Here is a 24,058-nt window from a genome sequence, read left to right as displayed (position 1 = left end):
GAAAGAGAGAGATTGGGGGTGGGGTAGGGGTGGGGGCTGTGGAGCAGAGACCAGTTAGGGTGTCCGGGGTGAGTCAGCCCTTGGTCTGTTGTGTTGAAAGGAAAAACTGTCTTTAATTTTAACAGCACTCTACTTCATTCTCACTGGCATATGAAGCCTATTTGGGAAGAGAAAGAGAAGTTTTTATATGGCACATTTCAAACATCTGGCCTCCGGCAAGGGCCTTACTATTTTTGAGAGGGAAATCTCTTTACTGACCTCCATACCTGAGTCCTTTCTATTTCTGCTTAGAGGGGAATGGAACAATAGACACTTGTCTGCTCTGAAGATAAGCACAAGGCACGGGGTGAAGACTTACTGAAGCTGTGATGGGCCGTCGTTATCCCTGAGCTCCTACAGATCCCGCGGCTTGGAGCCCTCACGAGCATGGTCACTGCTCGGTGTGATCTGAGGCTACACGAGGCCTCCTGGAGGTTCTTGCTACAGCTTGAAATCCAGGTCAGGCTCACAGCAAATACGAATGGAAACACATTTCTTCCTTTCTCCCTTCCTTCCTTCCTTTAAGGAACTTTCATATTAGAACCCTACCTTAGCTTACACCAAATGAGTTTGGGTTTTGATCTCACTTGGTGCTCCCGAATATAGAGGCTTGTTCCCGTTTGTTCTTTTTAGGGTGCTTTGTCTGGTGTGAAATGCTTGCTGGTGCAGTCATTCCACTAAACAAGCAGAAAAGAGTGGGGTCAGACTTTGGAAGGGAGCCAACATAATGGCAAAGGAGCAATCGAGTCTTTGATCCTGTGATCCCAAACCAAGACAGCTTTAACCCTTTCAAGGATAAATTATTTTGCGTTTTGCATTTTTTTGTGGATACCATGTGTTCTCAGTAATGGAAAACATGTCAAAATCAAGGGAAGCTGTTTTTTCTTTGAGTAAATGATCCATTTTCATACAATGTTGTGGGACACATATGTCCCATGTGGACTCTGGTGGTAGTATCGGTAGGATGAGGCTAATTTCTTTAGAGTCACATCTAAACAAGTCTCTGTCCGCATTAGCATTTATTACAATTTGGATAGCCATTTCCAAAAAAAGCGTGAACTGTGAAAATGATGGGGAGTGGTATATGTTCCATTGGTCATGAAGGGGTCAAGCAAAATTGAAGGAAACAAGAAAGGTTGCCTTGACTGACTTTTGGTGACGGGAGGAAGTTGGATGTGCAGGCGGTAGTGGACAAAGCCAAACAGATATATTTTGAACACTTCAATAAAAGCTACTGTGGTAGATGTCTTAGATTGGGTTCTCTAGAGAAGTAAAGCCATACATCTATATTGATACCAATATATATATATATTATATTTAGACATCAAGGAAATAGCTCATACAGTTGTAGAAGTAGGTAAATCCACTTTGGTTCAAGTCTGTGGGTCACATGTGTAGCTGAAGGCTTTCCTTGACCTGTGTAGCTGCTCGGGCTGGAGAACTAGAAGCAGGGAGGACTACAGGCTGGTGGATGCAGAGGTAGATGAGGCCAAGGTCAGCAGGTTAGGCAAGTGGCTTCAGAGTTCAATGAATCCAAGGCCGGCAGACTATATGACAGGCTGCTGATAGTCTCCAAGGTCAGCAGGCAATATATTGGGCTAGTGACTCATATCCAAAGAAGAGAGGCAGGATCCAGACCCAGCATGAAGACGAGGGAAGACTTCTCACACAGTCTGCTTACATAGAAGTCGGCCATATTCCGAGGGCATTTCCTTTCAATGGTATCAAGTCTGCGACCTGTCTTACCCACCCTAATCTTCCCCAAAGAGCGTGGCTCCTCAGAGGAGTTCATCATGGAGTTGATAACATCATGGTGGATCATACCATGGGAGAAGCCTGACCCAGCCTAGGTTACGCAAAGCCTAGGGATCACAGAAGATGTCTTTGAAATCAACACGAATACCAGATGCTTTTAGCTCTCTTTAACATCTGACTGCTGTCCGGTCTCACTCTTTGCCCTACACTAGTTAATAACTGGAAACAAGCAATAAAGTCGATTTCATTGGCTATGGTCTCTGTGGATGGACTCTCATGGTAAAGATACCAGATATATCATCTTTGTTAGCTGTTTATTCCGTAATCCCTTAGAATAGAATCAATCTGAACCAAATGTATATGGCCCTTTTTAATGTACCATGCTGCATGCCCCTTCCTTGAGAAATAAGAGTGTATTATGTGCAAGACAAAAAAAAGTAACAAAGATTTCAAAAAGATTGGTCCTTAGTGATATTCTACAGAGATTAATTAATACACAAACTCAACAATATATGCTCTATTTCACGAATTATCCAACATTTTCTTGTAGATAGGATAGCTCTTGCACCCAAAAGATGACTTTAGGAGACAGACATTCAAAACAAGCTCACTGTTAAAGGTGTTGTTCATTTAGGAGGACTGAACACGGAATGAGTCTCAAAGGCGATGAGTCCAGGGGTGGTATATTAACAATTTATAAAAGAAAGAAAAAACGGAGACACTACAGAACAAAAAAAGTGATCAATTTGAATGAACCCAAGTGAAAATAACATTTTAACCAATTACTCAAAGAAGCTGAAAATGGAGCATGACTAAGTCAGATTACAAGATGAAGGATGATTGTATCATCATGTAACCACCAAACCACGGAGACTCACGGCCCAGCTAAATTGACCCATAACAGCCACCAGAGCCCGCGTGGTTTTCCACCTCCCACCTGTAGTTTTATTATTTCCAGAAGTGCATCATTGACACGCAAAGTAGACAGTAGATTTTTTATGATTGCCATAAATAATCGATAACTGATGAGTTAATAAATGAGCCGCTGGTGTATTTTTCACACAGTGAAATTTCAAATATGCCCTGGTAGATATCCTTTTCCTTTCTCTGAATAATATGATCGGAAGGCTTGCTAATTCCAGGTACGTTCAGGCGAGGCCCGCACCACGCAGAGGCGTGTCCTGCAGAGCTGGGTGGTTTCTCTCCGTTGTGCAGGGTTGATTCTGACGTGTGGGTCCCCTGAGTGTTAGAGAGAGCGGGGCGGCCCCGTAGTGGTTCCTTGGCTGACATATGAACACAAACAGATGGCTATAGGTGCTTTCTTCAGTAACGGGTCAAACCGCCAACCTTTTTATTAGCCGTCAAGTTCTACCAGTCACTTATGGCTAGTGTGCCCTCTGATGAATCAATTCCTAGTATATCCTAGTGCGTAAACACATTAAGTATCACTCCAGACTTCTGGTATTAATGACCAGTCATATTTTCAGCAACTAAAAAGTCCCAGTTTTATATATTACCCACATTCTGAGTTTATATCCAATTCACACTGTTTTCCCCTCCAGACTACCCAAACTTGAAATAGTCCCAGGGAGAAATGAACATGGTTTCTTGAACATTTCTCCATATTGTTTAACTGTGATTCCCAACCAGCTCGGTTGGGCAGAGGAGGGGCAAGGTGAAGGAGAGGTGGAGAAAATGGGAAGGACACTTCCCAGACTTCCTTGCTGCTAGACTTTACAATTGGAACTCATTTCTACCGAATGGATTCACTCTCCAAGATACGTGAAGACAGCAATGAGACGGGCGTCATCTTTCTGAAGCTCTAGGCTGTAGGTTCGAGCAAGCAAGATGTTCCATGTAGGAGGCTTTCCTGTGGCAGCATTCCTATGTTTATCTGCCACTTCCTGGCCTGTGGATAATTAGCGGTAGAAGTGGCATTCACTTCAAGTCAAGTGACACCGTCAACTACGAGTCCATTCAGTTCTGCATCCTTCTGTCAATCATTTCTAGAGAACTGTTCCTTCAGCCTTTTCGAAGATTTTACAAGTATCTGTATTAAATCTGTTTTAGCTTGTAATAACCAGCAGAGTTGCTCTGTCCCACAGTGAACCACGATTGATGCAGGTGTTTTGTGGGTTACTGACAAGAGCAGGGCCCAAGTTCCAAGAAGACCTCGATGCTTCCATTCTTTCAGCAGTGCATGGTCCTTTGGCTGAATGCTTACCACGCCATCCCAGCAGCAGCACCCTACAGGATACCTCCCGTCCTTTCTGGCCTCTCGGCTTTTCCAGGTAAGAATTAAGCACCAATCTCCAGACTCTTATGACTTACAAGCCAAATTCTCCCAAGAACTCTATAACCAATTTGGATCTCTGTTAAACCTGAGGGCAAAGATAAGATGTATGTAAGTTGGGGTAGGATGTCAGAATACTCTTCTCGAAAGAATCACCTTGAACTTAAATGGCCAAAATATAGACATGCTCATTGCCATTGTCCTCTGATTAGGCTGTGATAAAGGCCATACAGGCCTAACATTTCTCTTGACAGCGGGAGTAATTGTCACCCTCCTCCACCCCCCCACCCCCTTTTTTTCTCAGTTTGGGGTCTTAAGCTAAAAAAGATCACAGGAGAGGTCTTCTTTCACATCCCATTATATTATCTAGGCTGGCCATTCTGGATCGCAGGCCAGTGTTCTGCTTGGAAAAATATTTGATGGGAAGGAAATGTGGGAGACAATGCTAGTCAGGCAGTCCATTGAGAGCGATCTACAGTAGCACAGGAATAAATGTGAGAGACAATGCTAGTCAGGCAGTCCATTGAGAGCGATCTACAGTAGCACAGGAATAGATGCAGTGCTGCTCTGGGTAGAAAACCATCTCAAAGCAAAGCAAACAAGCAAGAAACTCAGGAAGGAAGCCATTGACTTAAAGTGAGGAGGGAATAAGGATGAGTACACATGAGAGTACCTCAGTTTCCTAAAACACAGAAGGAGCAGTCAAATTGACCAACCCAAATCCTTTCCAGTCTGATACCACAGTGTTCTATGAATCTATTGAACAGTTACTGTTAGAGAAAGAAACCATTGTTTCTTTCCCCCAAAGAGCAAAGATATTCCATGAAGGATAGGGAATGGTCTCGTTTGCTTATTTTTACCAGTCCAGATTTCTAAGGGAATAATTTCTTGTTGGCTTAGATAATCTATTGTGGCCCATGTTTCAGTTAAAACCGTGCATCTATCTCAAGAGGCTGGCCGCGTGACCATCTTGTGTCCAATGTCTTCACGAAACATGTGAATGATGTGAAGGACGTAAGAAAACCAGGTTCAACTTTTAGCAACCACCTCAGTAATTTCTCCCAACCTGACAGGTTCAAGAGCAGCATCGAAAAGTTAGCAATGCCTTGGTGCATTTTCTGACAAGCACAAGTTGAACTTTGGCCATGGCTATTTCCAGAGTAGCAATTAGTTGAATGCTGGTTTTTAGCTCCTCATAATTATGATGAGAGAGACAATGGAATAGGGGATGAATGAACTTACTTTCATAAATCATGTGGAAGCATTCCATTTTCTGTCCATTTCCCCCCACTCTTCAATGATTTCTCTTGGTGTGTGGTATTGTGGACTTGGCCATGTGGGCCCTTAGCCATTTTCCTGAGCTCTGCCATGTGTTTTCAATACAGATTTGATAGAATATGAGTTTATGTTTCACACCTTCTTTTTCAGATGTTTAAATGAGAGTTGCGACCCCGAGGAAAGGTGCTTTGAACCATTAATCAATATTCAAAGTGTATAGCATCATGACGCCCTCTAGTGGTGAGTGCACCAGAAAAATGACTAGAGGCTCTTGGAAATCGAAATTCTTCTTTAAGTGTGCTGTTATCATTGATTTCCTTTATGAGATCAGTGAGGTTCTAAGTTCAGTTGCCATGATCACCTTAATACTTCAAACCAGTTATTATTAATAATAATTGTTGTCCAAAGGGCCAAGTGCAGTGGTGGAGATGTGGCCTGCTCCACTGGACTCTTTCTCGTATGTCAAGGTAGAGGAAGGAGTGCGTCTCCAGGGAAGGTGAGAAGCGTTTCCTGGGATTGGTCCTCTGTCCCTGCTCAACCTTTCCCATCACTGAGCTGCTGGCAGTGGACTGGGGTTCCTGTGCAGGTGCCAACACTCTTCAAGACAGAAAAGAACAACAGGCCAATGGACGTGCAGGCCGAACACCAATCTTCGCATTTGCTCAGTGACTACCCGGATTTGTCCTCTGTGTCCTTGAATTCCTAACAGCAGTCACTGGAGTGCATGCAAGATATTTTATAAGACGCTGAATAAATGTTTAACGATGTTTAGCCAAGGTCTTAAAATGGTTTCTTCTTCCAAGTATTAGAGACTTTCAAGTAATTAAAAGTTCCAAAATGCTGATAAACTGAGTGTTACATTTTCCTTATTTCTGTTAAAATTAGATTTACTATTTGAAGACACCTAAAATAACTTTTTTTACAGGTTAACAAATCATAAACGTCCCAATCTTACATTGTTTACTGATGAAATGATAGAGTTTTCTTTTTTCCTCAGCTATATCAAATTCCATGGAAATAGATGCTTTCAAAAGAACACATTCTTTATAGAAAGGCTGTTTATATGACCTGACAGACATTTGTCTATTATAACAGTGCTTTTTGGAAACTAGTTGAAACATTTTCTCCATAATAAACTCAACAAATATTTTTATTAGTCTCCCTCCGTGTGCCTGCTAGTCTGTATAATAAAGTCAACTAATTGTTGGCAGTGTGCACTGAGGAGAAAGACTGATAACGTTATTGCAACACAGAACTTATGTCCTACCATTAAATACTATGAATGTTTCAACTCTCTTTTCCCCTTTCCCACATCAAAAATTCTAACCATCACCACAGCAAAACAATAATAAATCCCAAACAATTCACCAAAGCAAAAAACTCCGCGCATGCACGCACAGGAACACACACACGCACACACACACACACACACAGCATTTGAACTACAAGTAGGAAAAAATAAAAATAAAATGAAGAACGGGGGGTGGGGGTGGGGTTGGGGTGGTGGTGGGAGAGGAGAGGGAGGGGAAAAAATGAAGACCTGATGCCAGGGGCTTAAGTGGAGAGCAAATGTTTTGAGAATGATGAGGGCAATAAATGTACACATGTGCTTTATACATTGATGTGTGTATGGATTGTGATAAGAGTTGTATGTTGGTAATCCCTTGATAACCTTGTCTATTTCTTCTATTGCTATTGGTCTGTTGAGATTCTTGATGTCCACTGAGGATAATCTAGGGAGGGATTGTTTTTCCAAGAATTTGTCCATGTCTTCCAAATTGTTGAATTCATTGGAGTACAATCCTTCGTAGTACTGTGAAACTATCCTTTTGATATCAGTGCCTATATTTATAGGTTTAGTATTAAGGTAGCAGAAGAACATTGGGCCTCCACTCAAGTACTCCCTCAATGCAAGAATACTTTCTTCTATTAAATTGGCATTCTATGATGCTCACCTTCCCGACACAACCACTGAAGACAAAACGAGTGAATAAGCAAATGTGGTGAAGAAAGCTGATCGTGCCCCGCTATCAAAAGATATAGCGTTTGGTGAATTAAAGGCTTGAAGGCAAACAAGCGACCATCTAGCTCAGAAGCAACAAAGCCCACAGAGAAGAAGCACACAAGCCTGTGGGAACACGAGGTGTTGAAGGGATCAGGTAGCAGACATCAAAGAACAAAAACCATCATTGTGTGATCATCTTCCCCACATAAACACTGAAGACGAATGTGTGCATAAGCAAATGTGGCGAAGAAAGCTGATGGTGCCTGGCTATCAAAACGTATAACGTCTGGGGTCTTAAAGGCTTGAAGGTAAACAAGCAGACATCCAGCCCAGAAGCAACAAAGCCCACATGGAAGAAGCACACCAGCCTGTGAAATCAAAAGGTGTCGAATGGATCAGGTATAAGGCATCATCAGAACAAAAATCTTACCATAGTGAATGAGGGCGGGGAGTGTGGAGTGGAGACCCAAAGCCCATTTGTAGGCCACTGGAGATCCCCTTGCAGAGGAGTCTTGGGGAGGAGATGAGCCAGTCAGGGTGCGATGTAGCAATGATGAAAAATACAACTTTCCTCTAGTTCCTAAATGCTTCCTCCCCCCCACCCCACTATCATGATCTCAATTCTACTTTGCAAGTCTGGCTAGACCAGAGCATGTACACTGGTAAAGATAGGAACTGGAAACACAGGGAATCCAGGGTGGTTGATCCCTTCAGGACCAGAGGTGTGAGTGGAGATACTGGGAGGGTAGAGGGAGAGTGGGTTGGAAAGAGGAAATAAGGATCTATATGTGACTTCCTTCCTGGGGGACGGACAACAGAAAAGTGGGTGAAGGGAGACATTGGACAGGGCAAGATATGACAAAATAATAATTTATAAATTATCAAGGGCTTATGAGGGAGGGGGGAGCAGGGAGGGAGGGGAACAACGAGTACCTGATGCCGGGGGCTTAAGTGGAGAGCAAATGTTTTGAGAATGATGAGGGCAATGAATGTACAAATGTGCTTTACACAATTGATGTATGTATGGATTGTGATAGGAGTTGTATGAGCCCCTAATAAAACGATTAAAAAAAAGTTTATGAGCCCTCAATAAAATGATTTAAAATAAATGAAGGAGAGTCCTGTGAAGGTGAAGTCTCCTTTCCCATTAACATGTTTGTTTCCCTCATTTATGGTTCATTATTTTCAGAGACTCTTCCTTTGGTTACTTTTTCTCTCCAGGTTAACACAGTAAACAGTATTTTGAGCAAATATATTGAATACCATAAAAATACCCTCTCGGGTGGAGGGAGGGTGGGGTGGAAAGGGGGAACTGATTACAAGGATCTACATATAACCTCCTCCCTGGGGGATGGACAACAGAGAAGTGGGTTAAGGGAGACGTCGGACAGTGTAAGATATGACAAAATAATAATAATTTATAAATTATCAAGGGCTCGTGAGGGAGAGGGGAGCGGGGAGGGAGGGGAAAAATGAAGAGCTGATACAAAGGGCTCAAATAGAAAGAAAATGTTTTGAGAATGATGATGGTAACAAATGTGCAAATGTGCTTCGCACAATGTATGTATGTATAGATTGTGGTAAGAGTTGTATGAGCCCCCAATAAAATGATTTAAAAAAAAATACCCTCTCATGAAATGATTAGACAAATTCACCATTTATTGTAATAGAATTTTACCTATCTTTCATTGAACCCAGTGTTTTTTGTTTTTAAATATCCCCGTCCTGAATTGCTTCCCCCCTGATCCCAAAGCTAATGAGTTCAGTGTTCTTCAACTCTCTTTTCACTTTCTGAGGACAATTTGAATGCATTCAAACCTTTCAGTGTTGAATCTATAAATCTCATATATACAAGATTCCGGTATCTTAGGTTTACAGGTTTCTCAGAGAAATCTAGTTACTTTCAAGTGATCCAAGAACCAGACCATCTTGAGCCTACTTCAGGGTGCATCTCATTCATCAAGCTAACCTTGGTTCTAACCCTGATTTCCCTATATTGTCTGACTGGCAATAAACCAAGACTGGACTGGACCTTCTAACTTTCCTTTGAGGAGGAACTGATTAGTCTGACATACAAACTGGAGATGATAAGTTTCTTAAAGGTTTGCATCCATTGAACTGGAGGAGCATTTTTCCTTCTTCTTGAAATGAGAAGATTAAAATATTTGCCAGAAAATTTTCATTTATCTTTACCAAAGGAAAGTTTTAAAAGGAAACATACATATAGTTTGGTTTGCCCCAATTGGCTAAATTGGGAGAAATGATTATAAAACTATAACTTTTACACACAAACCCAGTTTCTTTTTATCATTTTATTGGGGACTCATACAACTCTTATCACAATCCATACATACATCCATTGTGTCATGCATATTTGTGCATTTGTTGTCATCATCATTTTAAAAATATTTTCTTTCTACTTGAGCCCTTGGTATCAGCTCCTAGAAATTATTATTATTTTTTCATGTCTTACACTGATTGATGTCTCCCCTCACCAGTTTTCTATTGTCCATTCCGCTGGGAGGGGGTTATATGTAGATCATTGTGATCAGTTTCCCCTTTCTCCCCCTATCTTCCCCTCCCCCTCCTGGTATCACTACTCTCATTATTGGTCCTGAGGGGTTGATCTGTCCTGATTCCCTGTGTTTCCAGCTCTTATCTGTACCCATGTACATGCTCTGGTCTAGCCAGATTTGTAAGGTAGAATTAAAGAACTAGAGGAAGCATTAAGAACTAGAGGAATGCTGCATATTTCAATGGCGCTAGACTGCACCCTGCCTGGCTCGTCTCCTCCCCGACCCTTCTGGAAGGGGAAGTCAAGTTGCCTAAAGATGGGCTTTGGGTCTCCACTCCACACTCCCCCTTATTCACAGTGATATGATTTTTGTTCTGGGTCTTTGATGCCTGATACCTGATCTTATGGACACCTCATGATGACATGGGCTGGTGTGCTTCTTCCATGTGGGCTTTGTTGCTTCTCAACTAAATGGCTGCTTGGCTATCTTCAAGCCTTTAAGACTCCCGATGCTATATCTTTTGATAGCCGGGCACCATCAACTTTCTTCACCACACTTGCTTATGCAACCACTTTTGTCTTCAGCGATTATGTCAGGGAGGTGAGCATCATGGAATACTAGATTATTAGAACAAAGTGTTCTTTCGTTGAGGGAGTATTTGAGTAGAGGCTCAATGTCCATCTGCTACCTCAATACTAAACCTGCAAATATATGTACATAGATCTATTTCCCTATCATCATATATAAATATATTTACATATGTACATGCCTGTATTTAGACCTCCATAAATGCCCTTTGACTCCTACTTCTTTCCTCTAGTTCCTTTTACTTTCCTCTTGTTCCATTATCATATTTTGTGCTTCAGTAATTATTTTGTGTTTTAGTAATTCCTCGCTGTTACATTGACCTTGATTAAACCCCACTAGGCATCCTACACCCTTCTTACCATCGATTTTAGGTTACTTGTTCCCTTGTCCCTGGGTTTGTTAAATCCAGTCGCTTATAAATTTATGCTGTTAATATTTTCCCCCAGGTTAATACCTTTCAATTGTCTATAGGGCATTCATTTTCAACAAAGAAAGGGAAAAAAAAAAGGAAACTTAACAAGGATGTTGGTCAGTTTTGCCATCTGCTAGGCTCAAAGTGAGAAGTGGGAAGACGGAACCTGACTACAATAAAAAGAAGAGACAAGAAAAAATGTGTCCTTTGGACCCAGGGTCTCTGTCTTGTGAACTTCCTAGGTGAGAATTAGGTGGGAGAGGGAGAAAATCGGGCAGGAGAGGAAGAAGAGGAGAAGGAACAGAGAGAGAGAGAGAGAGAGACAGACAGACAGACAGACAGACAGAGACAGAGAGAGACAGAGAAAGACAGAGAAGCAGCAGCATAACCAAGAGACGGGCAGGAGACAGCCCGGTGGGCATCTGAGCACGTACAGCGAGGTGGCTATAGCAGGTGTGCTAACCCACAGAGGGAGAGAGCGGGACACCTTTGGGCTGAGGTTTACTGGCTGAGTGTGGTGCCTCTGAGTACTTATTTGGCAGAGCTAGAGGATTTGTAGCATTTGATCAAGCTAGGAAAGGCTGAGGGGCCCAGAGGTCCAGAGACAGAGAGAGGTCTGCCTGTAAGCACAGTTGAGAAGCTGGCTTGACCAAAGAATTGTATCGGAGGTCTTTTCTGATCCCAAATTATCATCTATTACTTCCCTAATAAATCCGATCATCATGAGGTACGATGAGTTCTGTGTGCCCATTGCAATGAATTATCAAATCCAGAAGAGAAGGAGTGCGTGTTATTGGAGGGACAGCTGGTGACTGAATTAGGGAAAAGGATGGAGAGAGGGGGGGTGTCTAATAGTCACCTCAGAGGAATCAACATTGGGCTGTTCATGTGACAATTATTCTCCTCCCCAATTGTGAAATTAGAAGAGGGGGTCAGAAAAATAGAAATAAAAGAAAACAAAACAAACAAAAAGAGAAGAAGAAGAAGTCAGATGCTCCCACCATACCATTTTATGAACTTTATTTGGATATAATTTGGAAATAAACCAAAGAAGGAGGAGGAGGAGGAGGAGGAGGAGGAGGAGGAGGAGGAGGAGAAGAAGAAGAAGAAGAAGAAGAAGAAGAAGAAGAAGAAGAAGAAGAAGAAGAAGAAGAAGAAGTCAGATGCTCCCACCCACCATTTTATGAACTTTATCTTGGATATAATTTGGAAATAAACGAAATTAGTTGTAAAGTTTGTGGGGGTTTTTTCTTTAACATTTATGGTATTCAGTTGAAGAATTGTAGACAACAACTTTTAATATTATTCAGTTTCTTTATAATTGCACACAGCCCTCTCCCACCCAACCCTTAGGCTAATAATTGTAGTGGAGGAAGAAAGACATATAACAAAGAATGAAAGTAATAACTAACATTTGCTGAGACTTACTTGGTGGAAGGACTCAGTCAAAGGCTCCACATGAACAATCCTATTTAATCTTCTCAACAAAGTTATCAGTTAGGCATTATGTTAGTTGAGCTTTTTCAGAGAAACAGAACCAATAAGATACATACTTACATATGTGAGACTAGATATGTATGTATAGATATACATGTAAACATATGGTGTCTGTATTTTGAGAGAGAAAGACTGAAAGACACACAGAGAAAGATACATGCAGAGAAACATACACAGGGAGATAAACAGAGACAGAATGACAGACAAAAAGAGATTTTAAGAAACTGTTTCACATGACGTGGCAGTAAGACCATTTTTCAGACTGAAAACTCTAGCAATAACCCTATGTTATAGCCTTAAGGAAGAATTCCTTCTCTCAGAAATCTTATTTTTTGTTCTTCAGGCCATAACTGACTGTAAATGCGAATCACAACAGTAAAATACTTTCACAGCAGCAACTCGACTATGACTTGACCAAACAACAAGGCACCATAACTTAGCCAAGTTGACACATCGCATAACTATCACAGGCATCCCCTTTGTTGATTACCTGATGCTTAGAAAAGAACATGTCGAAGATGAGTCAACTAGGGAAGGACTGATGTGTTAGTCCGAGATTACTAGAGAAACAAAACCAGGGACACTCGTATATAACTAGGGATGTATATGTATATGAAAGTGCTTTATATCAAAGAGCAATTGTATATTGAGAAAACATCCCAGCACAGTCCAGATCAAGTCCATAAGTCCAATATTAGCCCATATGTTAAATATTAGTCCATAAATTCCTCCTCAGAGGCACGTAGCCACTTGCAATGATCCCGAATGCAAGAAGATCACAGGCCGGTGGGTGAAAAGTCTTGTGAATACAATGGTGGTGGAAGCATCTCAATGTTGGTACAGGTCTCCACATGATTCCTCCAGCTCTCTGAGGGTGGCTCCTCCAAAGCAAAGGGAAGCAGAGAAAGAGTGTGTCCCACCTCCAGGGAGAGAGATAGGAAGTCCCCCGCATCCTCATGAGAAGGTTACACCCACCAGGAGGTATCATCAGGCTGTGACCTGATTGACAGGCTAGACTTATTTACCAAGTTGACACAAAATTATGTAACTACCACAGTTGAGTAGAGATTTGAGCTTAGATCTGGATAATTTCAAATTTTGTGGTTTAGCCATTAATTTGAGTTGGATGACCTTTCCTTTCTGGGCCCATCATATTCTGAGGTACAATGATACTGTGCTATCTCTTGGCTCTGTATGCACAATATTCTTTTTTCTCTTTTTCCAGAATTCTGATGCGATGCCACTACTGAAAGCCAGATTTTGGATTATGCTCTAAAACTGGTCAAGTCCAAGTTATTACTTTTATTTTCAACTTCCCTTTCTTCATTTAGGTAATTAAATGTCTAGTGCTTGCTAGTGATACAAAGGAGAAGTGTGGTTCCCACCCATCAAGAGATTTCAGTCTGGTTGCATAAAATATTCACACATTATCTGTGGACTATAGCTTAGTATGGTATTTGAAATAGCTGCTCATGATTCTTAGGAAGTTTTGATCCTAGAATGGATATCCCCAAATATCCTTTATTCCACGGTGATTCTATTCTACACCAGACCCTCTAAATTTTGGTCCCGGTATGAGAATGAGATGCGAGCCTTTAGTCCTGTGTGGCTCATCATGCCATGGAAGAGAAGATGATTACGGGGATTCTTTCTTACCTTTTATATGCTCGTGATGGGCTAAAGCATAACAGCGACAGCAGGTTATAGAAAAGATGAGGAGGAAGCAGTGTGGTATCTTGATTTATCAAATGGTATTTGATTTTAGAAAAATCTGGTTTCGAGTTCCTTCAGCAATTTTGCTCTATGACTGTAGATAGATTCCTATAAACCCTTTGAGCTCCATTCTGTTCATATGATACACTTAGTAAGCACTCAACAAACGAAAGCTATTGGTTAGTATTGATGTCCAGATAGTTGTGGATGATGTTGCTCCCCGCCCCCTCCACCCCCAGTCTATCATCCCTTTTCCTTCTTTGGGCAATATCTTGGCTTTCTTACCTCTCTTTTGGTTTAATTCCTAACCGAAGTTCTATGTCCTCTCCTATGCTGAGGGCAGACCCATGACTAGAATTAGTCCAATCAAACTCTTTCTGGGCCTTTGAATCTCGAATGAATTGATGTCTTGAAGATATTCTTCATGGATTCTTGCTGCCTAGATCTCTGGAGCTGCCTCAATTTCTGTCTTCTTTCAAACATGGTATTTTGATATGATCTACCTCATGTCTTTCCAGTAAATTCTTCAACAAAAAGTAGGCCTGGGTTGGTTCATTTATAACTAAAGAAACTTGACTGCTACCTATAGTCAATCTTCTCAATTCTCATAGGATTAAAAAAAATTCTTGATTTACTTCAAAAGTTATTTGATTCAGACGTAAACATTCCTCTTGAAAGTTATTTAAGGGTGGGAGTGGGAGGGAAAAAGTGAGGAGCTGATACCAAGGGCTCAAGTAGAAAGAAAATGTTTTGAAAATAATGATGGCAACATATGTATAAATGTGCTTGACACAACGGATAGATGTATGGATTGTGATAAGAGCTGTATGAGCCTCAATAAAATGTTAAAAATAAAGTTATTTAGCGGCCATCCTATATATCTCCTAGATTATCTAATACATAATTGTGAATATTTTCTTTAAAATATTTCCAGGCACATTTGAAGCTGATGTTGTCTGTGATAACCTTATTCATTACTGAGAATAATGAATGTGATTCTTCATGTGGCCCCTATGCTTCTTTCTGATCAGTCTGTTTTCTAGACTGAACCTGCCCATGGTTTTCATAGGATTTTGTTTCCAAATCTCTTATTATGTCGATTTCGCTCCTCTGAACTAGGTCACATCTTGTCCAAAAGGTAAGTGAGTAGCCCCATGGGCATGAATTTTTCCCCTCATGCCGGCAGTGGCTGTGAATATTATGAGTCTCCTGCCCAGGCATAACCCTGAGCATGCAACAAGTGGGAAGGGGTGAGCAGGCACGTATCCACGAGTTCAGGGGAAGAGTCATTGCTTATTCAGGGTAGCACTAATCAGTTCAATTTCTCTTTGTGGCTACTTTGAACTTCAACCTTCTTCTTAACTCTAAACTCCAAGACTCAGAGATAACTAACAATTACTGAGTGCCTATGATGTGCTAGGCATTGTTCCAAATTCTTAACATTTATGAAGGTATTTAATCCTCACAATAACCCTAACATTAGGTTATTATCTTCGCTTTACAGATTAGAAAACCGAGTGTTCTAGTGGTTTAAAGTTGCATGGCTAGGAAGTTATGAAGCAAAGACTTGAACCCCTGGATGTGCTGTGCAATCTGTGTTCTTTACTCTGACATTTAATTGTTTAAGCATTTAAAGAGACAGTCTAGCAAATGTTGGACAAGAAAGTTAGAAAAGCAGGTGCCCTTTTAAAAGTCAGGGTTGTCTCTATACAGAAGGCTATGGATGCCAGTAAAAGCCCCAAGCCTTTGGCAGGGTCCGTGCATGGATTAAACCTCTTGTGACCCTCCTGTGACCATGGGCCAGGGAAGTGAATAGCCTTGTTATAAGGCCGAGTGCACTGGATAGCGGATTATTCCAGATGGAAGCAGGTTAAAATCTAACACTTTATCATTTGATCTCCCTTTTGACTCACTTTAAATTTGTTGTAGTTTTATTACTTTCTGCTTTTCAATTGGGGACTTTCACAGTTTTGTTATTGTTGTTGGATTTTTTGTCTTTCTCTTTGTTTTATAGGTTGATCTGCATATGAAACTCAGGATAGGTCAATCTACAAAGACAGTCAATGCACGAATACTTTCTCATGGGGATGGCAATGGAGATTGGGGGGAGATGGGGAGCCAATAACAGTGATTGACCAATGGCAGCATCAATGGGCTCAGACATAGGAACAATGGCGAGGCTGGTGAAGGACCATACCGTGTTTCTTTCTGTTGTGCTCAGGGTTGCTGGGGGTTCGAGCAAAATTGGTGCTATGCTAAAGCCTAGCATAGCAGGCGTTGTATTGTTGGCATCCACTGTATCAACTCATTTATTTGAGAGTCTTCCTCTTTACTTCACCAAGCACGACGTTCTTCTCTAAAGACATGATAACACATCCAAAGTAAATGAGCTACCATCTTGCTATCTGCCCTTCTAGGGAGCATTCTGTACTTCCAGGACACATTTGTTTGTTCTCTCGACAGTCCATGGCATATTAAGCAGGTTTTGCCAATACATAATTCAAACGTTTCAGTTCTTCTTTCTCTGACTCAAGACTCACTGCCATGGCCGTGACTCTGACTCACAGTGATCCTATAGGGTTCCACAGTGCAGGGGAGACCTGCCACTCCAAGACGGCAAGCCAGTCACCCTCTAAGCCTGCAACTCTTCACTGGAGTAGAAAGCCTCATGTTCCTCCAGAGCAGCGAGAGGTGGTTTCAAACTACTGACCTTGTGGTTAGAAGCTCAATGCATAACTCACTATGCCACCAGTTCCTCTTTGATTTTCCTTAATAATTGTCCAGCTTTCACATGCATAGGAGACAGCTGAACATACTATGAATCGTATAAGGTACATCTTAGTCCTCAAAGGGGTGGTTTTGTTTTTTAACCCTTTTCCGAGGTCTTTTGCAGCATATCTGCCCAGGGTCATACATTGCTTGACTTCTTGACTGCTGTATCTGTGAGTGTTGATGATGGAGCCAAGTAAACTGAAATCATCGACTACTTCATTTCAACCTTTTCTCTGTTTATCTTGATGTTGTTTGTTGGTCCTGCTTTGAGTTTTTTTCTTCTTCTTTTCTTTGCATTCAGAATCTATACTGAAGGCCGTGGTCTTAGACCTTCCTCTGTAGGTGCTTCAAGTCCTCTTCATTTTCAGGGAGAAAAGTTGTGTCACCTGCAAATAAGAGGTAGCCAGCTGCCTGTGATGTGAGTCTTCCTTGATGCCTTCTTCTTCAAATAGTCCAGTGTCTTGGATTTTCTGTTCAGCATACGTACTGAATAAGTAGGGGATATATAACCCAAGAATAAGTAGGGTGTATATAACCCAAGCTTACAACTTTCCTGATTTTGAAATAGGCAGTATCCCCTTGAGCACAATTAAAGGGGATTCCTATTCTTGCATTGCTATTTAGAACTTGTTAGGTCCACAGTCAAATGTCTTTGCATTGTCAATACAACACAGGTAGGTATACAAGTCTATATCAAATATGTTTGCCAATAACTTTTCACAGTATGTGATTTACTTGCTCCTAAGAGTGTCTTTTGAGGAGATCAACTTGATTTTGAAGACTCTCATACATCTGTTTGTTTCTTTTATTCATGCTTTTGATGTCATATATGACTAACCAGATGTCTTGTAGCATTAACTCTATAATATTAGTTTAGGATGCATTGATAATTAATTGTTGTAGGTGATATGAAGTAATTATTAGGCTCGGTATTTTTCATATTAAATGGTCTCTCCCTTCCTTGACAGCATCTTTTATTGGAAAGCCTATTGCTTCCTGATCAACTTATGTTGGCAGCTTTTTGAAATTCAGCATTTCTCATCATTCAGGGCTTGTGTGGATTGATTTCTGACCTCTCCAACCTGTATCATCAATCAGTCTATCTATCCTTATATACTATTCATAATATTACATGTATTCATAATATTCCCAGTTATCCTTTAACATGTGTCACATTGACATCATTGATATTTGGAGGGGATAGATTTTTTTTAGCCAACCAGGTGGATTATTAGCCTCTATAAATGTAGAAGCTGAATTTAAGACAGTGCCATAACGTAATCATTCATTCACTCAACAAATATGGAAAGAACGCTTACGTGTGTCAGATTCTGTCTCTTTTAAGTCTCTGAGATATACACAAGCACAAGAGAGTAAATTCTTTACCCTCATGGCACCTGAATAGGGGAAATTGACCTAAACAAACACATCTTTAAGGAAATAACATAGTTACAGACAGTTTTACGAGGTACGGAGTAAACTTGGGGGTAGAGAGTGAGCACCTTAATGCAGGTAGTTAAGTGAAGGCGTCTTTGCGGAGGTAAACTTTGAGCGGGCCCTAGGTGACGAGAAAGAGACAGAACTGTAAAGCTCGAACCAGAGGAAAACAGCAACGAAAGAGGCCCTGGAGTGAATGCTTTAGCACAGGAAGGTATAAGTGGAGTTCTGTTTGAGAAATGAGAAGCAAGCCAGGGTACGTGGACTGTAGGGAGGGAGAAGGAAGATGGAAGCTCGTGAGGTCTAAGAAGCAAATGGGACCAGAAAGCATGAAGGCTTTGTAGGCCATGGCAAAGGGTTTGCATGGTGGCCTAAGTGTGAGGGAAAACTTACATGGTTAGAACCAGAGTTTTTAGTTTGGACATATTAGGAAGTCAGGGATCAGGGAGAGGGGTTTATAATAGATCAGTCTATAAAATTAATTTTTCTCTTTCTATTCACATATGCATAGCAAGTATTTGAAAGAGGAGAAGGGTAGCTATAAGGACAGCAGAGAGAGCTGAGCAACAGTCAGGAGAATGAAGCTCCTGGAGAGAGGCATCTCTTGTGAAATGGCATGTCGTGAAATTCCTGGTGTCGTTGGGTTTAAGAGACATTTAAAATCTACTAGACAATTTTAAGTTGTCTATGATTCTGTGATGCAAGTCTTCTCGATTTCAGAAAAAAATTTTTTTGTAAAATTCTGCTTCACATACTATCTATCCAACACTAGTAGTACCTAAAGGGAGGAAAGGGTGCAGACCGGTGTTCAGGATGAGGCCACACACAGAGTAGGCAAAGGAGAGCAAAATGGAAGTGGACCAATCCAGTGGAACACATCACCGAGCAAATAGAGCTACCCCCAGATTCCCCAAACAGGCTGGGAGAAACATTTGGTGATGGTGGTTTGAGTCAACTCATCTGCAGGGCAGCTTGAAGGGCAAGGTGACCTAGCAAATTCCAGGTCATTCATGTCACTGAAGAACAAAGAGAGGCAGAGGACAGTTTTATGGCCTGTGGTTACATCAGTAGCATAAATCTTTAGGATCGCCTTTCCCAATCAGATAAAACAGTTACTTTAATAATTAATTTGTGTATTCATTTGTCAAATATGTACTGAGCACTACTTATATGTCAGCCATTTTGGTTGGCTTTATGGATGGCCTATCTTGATTTGACTTTGCTTATGGATGCAGATTTAAAAGAAGAAAATCTTCTATTAGTGGTGAAAGGAGTTGTATTGAGCAATAATACTGGTCAACCTGGGCAGCACTAAGTAAAAACACCAAGTACTCCACTCTTTAAGTGGGCAGCGTACATAGAGAATGGAGGAAATATAGTGTATGTGTGCTGGAGGCGGGTGGAGTGGCATGGGATGGGGTGGTGTTGATTAGTGACTGATCAGATCAACTTGAGCTTGAGGTCTTTTGAAATATGACAGCTAGCCACTTGACTGGGAGGGAGGAAGTGATCATCTAGGTGAGTGGTGCCAGCAGCTTGGTTATACATGATTACAATCATGAAAGGTTCTCCTGGGGAAAATTGTTTACATTTTGGCACATTCTTCCCATGAACAACTTTGTTAACATCTGACCACTTGCTTCCTGGGAATGTACGTGGCCCCATCACTTTTGGCTGTATCCTTCTTACATCTGACATGAGTTCCTTTGATTTGAAACTCTTTGTAGACCTCTTGCCCTTTGATCAAGCTTCTGCTGGCAATGCTACTCTCACATAATGGAGTATCCTTTGTTTTCTGGAGGGGCTTTGGCTAATAAAAATTATTTTCCTCTCCTAGCTGAATTAGTAGGCCTCATCTTCATGGTGAGTAAGTTTTGGGGGGAACATTTGAAGGGGCAAGGCCACATGTGAGTCAGGACAGAATGATACAAATCAAGATGAACTATACCCAATGAGACAAAAGGAATGGTATTAAAAAAAAAGCATAATAATTGATGAAAGCCTATGAAACTAGTGTTATTTCATGGTAAAATTCAATTGATTTTGAAGTGCAACATGCCATGGGTAAAATGCATTGTTGTTAGGTATCATCTAATCAACTCTTATTCGTAGTGACTGTGGATACAACAAAACAGTTGTTTCTGTGCTTGAATCCATTGCTGTAGCCAGTGTGTTGATCTATCTTGTGAAGGGTCTTCAGCCCTCTTTCCTGCTATACCTCTACCAAGCACTAGGCCCTTTCCCAGGAACCAATCTTCCCTTACAACAAGTCCGAAGTACATGAGATGAAGCCTCACCATCTGTGGTAATTACATCATCTGGTGTCAACTTGAGGATATTAAGAGTGAAGGGGTGGAGGTTAGCCTGTCAATCAGGTCACAGCTTGATGACCTCATTTGGAGGTGTGATGGGGATAAATAGCTCACTGGAGGCCAGATCGACTCACTCTCTGCTTCATCTTCCTGCTAGCAAGACACATAGAGTACGCTGGTGGAGCGAGATCCCTGGAGCTAAAGGAGCCATGTGGAGACCCACGCCAGCACAGAGATACTTCCACTGCCCCTGGATCCACAAGACTTTCCACCCACTGGCCTGTGATCTTCCTGAAATCGGCATTGCATGTGTTGTGCGAGTCTGAAGAGGAATTTATAGACTGGTATTGGACATATGGGTTAATATCAGACTTATGGATTTGATCTGGGCTGGGACGTTTTCTTAACATATAATTACTCTTCGATATAAAGCTCTCTCTACACACATATGAGTCTCCCTAGATTTGTTTTGCTAGTCTACCCAGACTAACACACCGTCCTTGCTTCTAAGGAACATTCTTGCTGTACTTCCTCCAAGACAGATTTATTTGTTCCTCTGGGAATCCACGGTCCTTTCAATATTCTTCACCAATACTACCATTCAAATGCATAGATGATCGAAGATAACATGGTGGGTCAGGATCACCTTAGTCCTTAAAGTGAGTTTTAGCATCAATGGAATACTCATGTCTAAAAGAAGGTTTGTAAATAGAGGGTCTAAAGCTAAAGAGGGTGATACAATCATGAGATAATAAGATGGGTGATGAAGGAGGGATGGCTGATAAGGTATGGGCAATGAGACTACCCAGGGATCCAGGATGGAGCACTGGGAAATGGACACCAGAGAGGGAAAGGCAGAGGTGCCAAGAAGGGAACTGGACAAAGTGTGGTTCAGTGCACAGGAGAAGAGCTAGGACAGAGCTAAACCCAAGTGCACTTCCAGATAAAAGATTGCTTGACACTGTCACAGGGCAGTGAAAGGAGGACTGAGATATAGACCTTGGATTTGGCCATTAAGAGGTCACTAGAGACTCAACAATCATTATTTCAATGGAACTGAGGTCCCCATTATCCCTAGGGGAATGTGAGTTCTAATATTCCAGAATGATCACATTTGCTTTTCATGGTTTTAAAGATTTTGATCTTATTTGTGTTCATCTGCCAGATTGAAGATTTCTCCTTTTTAACTTGTTCTAATTTGAAAACCAATCTAGATCCATAATAAATTGCACTTCCTTAGATAATCTCCTTTTCTGTTTTATCTATATTAAGGTGTGATGACCATTGCTACTTATAATATAATAAAAATGAATGATTATAATATCTATTATACAAGACCAACACAAATATAGTTATACATATTTTTCTTATGTTTTGAAAAAACCACTGGAGTTTGCTCATCACTTTGTGGGTCTTTCTGGCCACAGCTGCACTAAAGCTGAGATTAGTTGACAAAACATTGGGAATGCTCTCTCAGGTTGAAACTGATACATAAGCATCATCACTACAATGATGATGTGATTCTTAAATTCCACTGGTTTCAGACACTTTGATCACCCCATTCATTTCCTGTTCTTCAAGATATATTAGCTTGGCTTGAATCAGAGGCCAAATTTGGTTTAATTTGTAGAACTCACTGAATTTGTATTCAAAGTATTTCTAATAATAGTATTATTGGAAAAGAGGGCAAGAAAATTATACTCAAAATTCCTTTTGACTTTTGAAGTCATGACTTTAAAAATCATAGAGAAAACCATAATAGTGAATATTACTTATAACTATATATTATTACATGCTATTACAGATCACTTATTATTTTATATGACATGTGATGATTGATGAGATGTCTCCCTAATAAAGTTAGAAAGCAGACCTGATTTTTTGGTAAGTCCATCCTTGTATTTGGTATTCTTCATACTTTGAATGTAATAAAGGCATTGAAAGTTTGGCATGAGGTTAGAAATTAGAAGGCCCACTGCCAAATCTTTTCTTTAATCTGAGACTATTGAAGCTAGACACAAAATCATGAAAAGAAAATTCTTGTAAAGAACTGTTCAATAAAGTTCTCTCGCTTATATGTTGCAGATTATAGGAATGGATTTTCTTACTGCCCCATTGGTGATGGTACTTCTAGGTTGTTCTCTGCAGTTCTGTAAGCAGAACAACTTTCCATTTTCACTGCCACCAAGCCGACATATAACCAGAACCTTCTTGATTTTAAATGGTACTTGGAGATACACAAGTTAGCTGGACATCACAGTGCCCAGTGTTGGTGCGCAGATGGCCTAGTTCCCATCGGCTTTACAGTGGACTGTCCTGCAAGACAAGGATGAGAGTCACAGACACTCTGGATGGCCCTGACGAGCAGGTGACAGGAGAGGAGGTGTATGCTGAGGCTGCCTTGGCTCAGGCACCAGTGATGAAAGGCTTCTTTGGGAGAACCTGGGTGCTATCGTGGTATGCATCCGCAGGGCCCATTTCAGATGGCCCTAACTCGCGGTGACTTAGGCACAAGGGAACAAAAATGATCCTGAAAAAAACACAAAACAAACAAAAACCTCCCCCTATTTCAACTCTGCTGATAATTCTGCCTTTTCAGTCTCCCTAAGTCTGTCTACTCTCTCTGGTTTTCCCAATGCCCCCCTTCTAGTGTCCTGCCTAGTGGAAGCATTGTTATTTCTATTTCATCCCAGGCAGTTTCGGGACTAGGACTGTAGTCTTTGGTCCCCAAAGAACACACTGAACCTCAATAGCCAAGAAGTGATGCATTTTCCTTCTGCTTTCTGTGGGCATAAGTCACGTCTTGAAGCAGCAAGTGGGAACTGGCCTTGGTGACTACGAGTGGGAACGAAGGGCCAGCTATATACAGGGAAATAACCAGAAAAACAACCCTTAATTAATCTTTCAAAATAGCATCATGCTGCTTCTATGTAGAAATGGATTTATTAAGGCAGTTGTCCCAAACTGGGTCTCTGTGTTCCCTCCTTTTATCCCAGCGTTTCTATAACCTCAGGGAAGTAAAGTGAGACAAAGGGATAGAAGAATTGAAAGTTAAAGAATTGCCCAAGAAAACTTGGGACATTTTTAGTACCAGCTTTCCCTGGGGGCAGCATCAAGGGGCCTAGAAGGACAGCAGGCTGCAGGCTATACTCACTAGTGGTTTTCAATGCGAGGCCAAGTGGCTTCTTACTCGGGTCTGGGAACGAAGTGTTTACAAAATAATGCAGAAAAGACCCTCCTGGGAGGATGGGCACAAATGGAAACAGAAATCAAGAGAGCCAGGAAACACATGCAGGGGTAAAGCCTTTACTTTGCACAGTGGCTCATGATGAGTATCTAATAAATGTCTATTATTATTATTATTACTATACTTTATTGACTCCATGGTGCACTTTTGTTATTTATTTTCTGGAGTATTTTAAAGCAATACCAAGCATTTTA

Source organism: Echinops telfairi, unplaced genomic scaffold (genome assembly GCF_000313985.2).
Source record: "Echinops telfairi isolate 266 unplaced genomic scaffold, ASM31398v2 ScPeMD7_3533;HRSCAF=4204_0, whole genome shotgun sequence".
In the NCBI taxonomy this organism is placed as follows: domain Eukaryota; kingdom Metazoa; phylum Chordata; class Mammalia; order Afrosoricida; family Tenrecidae; genus Echinops; species Echinops telfairi.
The sequence above is the reverse complement of the archived record's forward strand: the minus strand, read 5'-3'. Positions refer to the sequence as shown.